The sequence below is a fragment of the Coregonus clupeaformis genome, chromosome 10, assembly GCF_020615455.1.
Source record: "Coregonus clupeaformis isolate EN_2021a chromosome 10, ASM2061545v1, whole genome shotgun sequence".
Lineage (NCBI taxonomy): Eukaryota > Metazoa > Chordata > Actinopteri > Salmoniformes > Salmonidae > Coregonus > Coregonus clupeaformis.
In genome coordinates, this window is record NC_059201.1 from 42,114,811 (window position 1) to 42,121,267 (window position 6,457).

Below are 6,457 nucleotides of genomic sequence, written 5' to 3' on the forward strand. Positions count from 1 at the left end.
GCGAGCAATATTTACATGTTGACCCGTAACTGATTTTAAACTTCTTTTTTTGGACGTTGATTCTTGGTCCGGTCCAGACTAAACATAGACATCTATGATTGGTTCAGATTTGGTCCTGTCCGGACTGGCCTTGATTTGGCCCAAATATAGATGTCTATATAGGGTATTTGCCTTTCACGCCACGACCTGGGTTTGTCGGTCCCTACGTTGGTGTCAGAAATGGGATGGCAGCCATGACCGTGAAACATCATGACTGGTAGTCGAAGCAGTATGGTGGAATCTCCTTCTACTAGCCCAGAATTCCACTGATCCTGCTTTTAGATTTGTGGGAGTACTGATGTGAACTAGTATAGGCCTACACTTCCAACTAAGCATTTACTGATGGCGACATCTTTTGGCAGTCTTTTTTTGGGGTGTTCTTTTGGTGCAGTCTGGACCGGCCATGATTTCAACGTCTAAGGGTGTTGATTCTTGGTCCGGTTCAAACATATACGTCTATAATTGGTTCAGATTTGGTCCGGACCTGTCTTGATTGGCCCAAACATAGAAGTCTACAAGGCTGCCTTTACACAGGCAGCTCAATTCTGATATTTTTTCCACTAATTGGTCTTTGGTCCGGACCAAATCTGAACCAATCATAGACATCTATGTTTCACAAGTTTGGACAGCACAGTACATTACAGTAGAGCACAACAGAGTACAGTACAGTAGAGTTTAATTCAGTAGAGTACACTACATTACAGTACAGTACACAGTAAAGAAAAAATAGAGTATAGTACAGTACAGTACATTAAGTACAATACAGTAGAGCAAAGTAAAGTACAATAAAGTAAAGAGAAGTATAGTGTACTGTATTGTACCCTACTTTACTCTAATATGGTATATACTGAACTAAACTGTACTATACTTTTCTTAACTGTGTACTAGATTGTAATGTACTATACAATACTGAATTAAACTGTGCTGTACTCTACTGTACTCTACTGAATTAAACTCTACTGTACTCTGCTGTGCTCTACTTTACTGAAATAAACTCTACTGTACTCTACTGTACTAAACTGCCGTACTGTAATGGGATGTTCGAACTTGTGAAACATAGCTTAGACGTCTATGATTCGTTCAGATTTGGATCTGGTCCACACCGACCAAATTTGTACTTGTTCGGGGGCAGAGCTCATTTGAATAATACCCAGCATGCGTGTTTTTTTTAAAGCATTTATATTTGGGTAATTCAGCAGATGCTCTTATCCAGAGTGAATGACAGTGCATTCAACTAAGGTCGATAAACAACAACATATCACAGTCATAGCAAGAAAAGAAAATCTGTAACCGTTACTGATAATGTTATTGTAGTTGAAGTGGTCTGGTGGTTTATTCTATATGTTTGACTGCAATGAACATCATCGTTGCCTGTTTTTAAAGTGCTTGAAAAAGTGAACATAAACGCATGTGACAGATGAGAGATATTATAATTATTCTGTTGCAATCTTCATCTGGCTCCTCTTTCCTGTATTATTGTGATGTAACGCTTCTTAATTGAGAATGTATGACAGTTGAAATTTGTCCATAGAATCAATGACCGAGAAATACATATTTTCAAAATCTGTAAATTAAGTCAATTCAACGCCCGGATGTACTCTACTGAACTAAACTGTATTGTACTTTTCTTTATTGTACAGTAGAGTAAAGTCATGGAAAAAGCAGTTGTTCATAATGTTTTGTACACTCAGTGCCTAATGAAAGTGTACGCACCCCTTGTAGTCTTTACATTTTGCTGCCTTAAAATTACATCTAAAAAGGGTTTCAATTAGATTTTGTCCCCTACAGATCTACACAACCTACTGCACATTTCCAAAGTGAAAGAAAGTTATAAAACATTTTCCAAATGAATTACAAATAAAACATCAAAGATGTCTTGATTGCTTATGTCTTCGCAACCACAGAGTTAATACTTGGTGGAAGCACCTTTGGCAGCCATTACAGCTGTGAATAATTTTGAATAATATTCTACAAGTATTGCACAACTCTTAGGGCAACATACCGTATGCCCATTGTTTTAGTCAAAATTGCTCAAGCTCAGTAAATTTGGTTGGGAATCATTGATGGACAGCAGTATTCATTTTCAAGCAAATTTAAGTCAGGATTTAGACTAGCCCACTCAGGAACACTTATCACCTATTGGAAAGCCATTCTGGTGTTCCTGTATGGTCCAGTCTCCATCCTGATTTAAACTGCTAAACAAAAATCTGAGACAAGGTTTGAATATTGCTGTCCATCAATGATTCCCAAACACATTTACTGAGCTTGAGAAATTTTGACCAAAGCAATGGGTATATGTTGCCCTATGAGTTTGGCAAGGTTGGTAGGATATTATTCAAAATGATTCACAGCTGTAATGGCTGCCAAAGGTGCTTCTACCAAGTATTAACTCCAGCTGATCTACCCCCTAAAATATAATAATAATAATAATAATAATAATAATAATAATAATAACTCTGGGGTATGAAGACATACACAATCAATACATCCTGATTTTGCATTTATTCAGTGGCGACCCATCATTCAGGGCAGGTGGGGCAGAGCCCACCTGTTTTGAGCCCCACATTTTCTTTTTCTTTTGGGGGGCTTACTTGTTTTGCATGTTATTTTGACATTAATACGTCACATACCAGTTTGAAAACAATGTACTTTTTTTATTAATTTTTTTATCATTGAGTTAATAAAGCCGCATACAAACATGGTCTCTTATTTGCTTTCTTGACTAAGGCAGCTCCAAAATGCAGGTGTTTCAGCCTAGCTCAGTGCTTTCTGTGGTGGTGGCGCAGCCAGCGGAAAATACGGAACGTAGGTGTTGGTAATGTTCTCTAGTTGCTCCATGTTTAGCTCAGTGTTCTGTCACTCATGGGGACAGTAGTCACCGCAAAGTCTAAGGGTAGACCTCTGGCCACAGATAAAATAGATCAAACGTGTCCAAATCTGGGATTAAGGGTCTCTTTTCCAAGTTTAAAATGATAAACGTTCAACATTGGCCATGCTGTCAATGAAGCATGATTTGCGCCACGCTCAAAACAACTGTTAACTCGGAACTGCGAAAACTTGACTTCAGCGAGTTCAAGACAACTGGGAAGTTGGTAAAAAACGAGCTCCGACTGGGAAATACGTTTTGAGCGGTCATCCAACTCGGAATTGTAAATCGGGAACTCGGGCCTCTTTCTAGAGATACGACCTGAAGATCAATGACGTCATCAAGATTCGACCTTGTTTTTTTTCCGAGTTCCCAGTTGTCATGAAAGCCCCATAAATCTAGAGAATGCCAGACTTTGATGACAAAATTTGCCCAAGAAGGACCGCTGCGCCACCTTCCTGTTGAAGTGAGCACAGCACAACAAGTGGAGTCCAAAAATGTATTGTATGCTGCTGCATAAATTATGTAATATGCCAGGGAGATATGCATACTGTAGCTAAGAAAGTAATACTAAGTGTATGTTGTGTAGTAAGCTGTTAGTAGCCCATGTGCCTCACTCTAATAATTTGGTCTATTTACCCCACTTAATTTCGCCTACTGTTCAGACTTGGTGGTGCACATGTAGCCTATTACCTGTTTTTGAGAAATGTAATCATCGAATATTGTAAGCGTTTTCATTGTCTGCTTATATGCCCTCTTTATTTATCCTACGGTTCTGACTTGGTGTACAGGGAGAACACTGTAAGAACGGCCCATGTTCTGAATTCTGTCGCTGTACATTTCAAAAGTGTTAAACAAATAGTTATATTGACTACGTCTGTCCTAGCTTGCTCATGAATGTCTTAATCGAAATTGCTCATGAATGCCTCTTATCCGCCTGTCGTCCCCTTATGCCATAGTTTGTACATCTCAATTGTCATTAGAAACCACATTTGTTTAAGCAAATCCGTCATATCAGCTATGTTTTTTTAAAAAGGCAGTAAATGAGGCTGAATTAACTATTTCGCTGCCAGACAAGGCTCCGCTGATAGCCAGGTGTAGCAGTGGTAAAATGTTGGGACAGCTTTATGTAGGCCCAACAGTTTGTGGGTACCGTTTGTCACCATTATAGTGCAATTAATGTATTGTTTAGTGTTGTGTTGTGTAGTGGCTTTGCTGGCATGCATCACACATTTTATGTTGTTGTTGGCCCACCAAGATTTACATGCAAAAATCGCCACTGCATTTCTTAGTCATTTAGAATATGTTCTACACATCTTTTTCCACTTTGAAAATGTGAACTATGTTGTGTAGATTGATAAGGAAAAACTTTGATAAATCTAACTTAATCCCTTTTTAGATGTATTTTTAAGGCAGCAAAATGTGAAGACTGTGCAAGGGGTTTGTAGACTTTCACTAGCGACTAGATATGAAAAAGGAAACTGAGAGATACAGGAAGGAAATACCGACCTAAGAGTGATAAACTGGTGAAGGATGAAGAGAGGAGTAATGTGTCTGTCGTGCCTGAGGCTTCTATGGGTGAGTGATCTTTTTTCTCATAGAAGAACTAACAGCTACATTGAAAACAGTCACACTTTCTCTCAGTGTAAAAGAGAACTAGAGAATTCAGGGCAGGTAACATGGTTAAATATGAAGGTAATCTCTATTGATATACAAGCACAACACAAAGAATGGTTCTACCCGCTAGGAAGAGTCACCTCTAAAAAGGTTAAGACATTCCACATTCCAGGATTGAGAGGTATCAACTAGCCACATGATCTAGTTAGTATTTTGATTATGCAAACACCAAACATTTTGAATTTGAATTAAGGGTTTGAGTGACAGATGTTTATGAAGACAATTCTAGAGCTATGCAATGTTTTGAACAAACATATGGAGACTGCTCCTGTTGCTTTGTATTGACATTACCTCAGCATTTATGTGTAGCAAACATGCTGTTCTGCTTCTATGTTGTATTTTTAGTAGGCTGACTAATGCAGAACTATTATTTTCAATGAGTCATGTTCTAAGTATTTCCCCTTCAACAGTGATTCAAACTGTTTCCTCGGTTGTTGTGGGGCGTTTTTTTCTTCCTTACTTCCTCATTCTATTGTAGTTCACTCTCGTGTTTACATGAAAGTGCAGAGAGAATTTTAGAGTGAAAAACAGACTTATCATTCATTGAGTTGGATCGTGGGCTCTGCTTTGCATTTTTACCATAATGGTTTCTGTGACAGTGGAAGGTAACGCTATTTAGGGCATTCTCAATTTAAAGCCCTCAATGGCGCTGCCTATGCTGAAATAGGCTTTGTGGCATGTGAGAAGTCTATCCAAGTCTATGTTATCCTTATATTTAGCTCATTTCCTCAATTCACTTTCCTTTGAATGAGTGGGTTACCATTTAGTCCACTAAGTGGTGCTAAATAACCAAACTACATTTACTGGAACAAAAGTTTAAGTCACCTTTCATTGAGTCCAGTCATATGCAGATTTGAAAAGCACATAATGAACCTTGTCAAAAGAGGACAGCAAGTGCGTTACTAGTTACAGAAAATCCCTTATCAATGCTGAATCGCTATTAGCTGTAATTAATATATAAAACTAAATGAAAAATGCTTCAGTGAAGATAAAATAATATTTTATATTGAATATGATCTATATAACTTTAGGGATGTAGGTGAGTCAGGTTTCACCAGTAAGAGATAGAGCTGGACTAGAGGAAGAGCTAGACTAGAGCTAGAGGAAGAGCTAGACTAGAGATAGAGGAAGAGCTAGACTAGAGATAGAGGAAGAGCTAGACTAGAGATAGAGGAAGAGCTAGAGATAGAGCTAGACTAGGGCTAGACTAGAGCTAGAGGAAGAGCTAGAGGTAGAGCTAGACTAGAGCTAGAGGAAGAGCTAGAGATAGAGCTAAACTAGAGATAGAGCTAGACTAGAGCTAGAGGAAGAGCTAGAGATAGAGCTAAACTAGAGATAGAGCTAGACTAGGGCTAGACTAGAGCTAGAGGAAGAGCTAGACTAGAGCTAGAGGAAGATATAGAGATAGAGCTAAACTAGAGATAGAGCTAGACTAGAGCTAGAGGAAGAGCTAGAGATAGAGCTAAACTAGAGATAGAGCTAGAGGAAGATATAGAGGAAGAGCTAGAGATAGACTAGAGATAGAGCTTGACTAGAGATAGACTAGGGATAGAGCTAGACTAGGGCTAGACTAGAGCTAGTGGAAGAGCTAGAGATAGAGCTAGACTAGAGCTAGAGGAAGATATAGAGATAGAGCTAAACTAGAGATAGAACTAGACTAGAGCTAGAGGAAGAGCTAGAGATAGAGCTAAACTAGAGATAGAGCTAGAGGAAGATATAGAGGAAGAGCTAGAGATAGACTAGAGATAGAGCTTGACTAGAGATAGACTATAGCTAGAGCTAGACTAGAGCTAGACTAGAGGCTACAGATAGAGCTAAACTAGAGATAGGGCTAGACTAGAGCTAGAGGAAGAGATAGAGGAAGAGATAGAGATA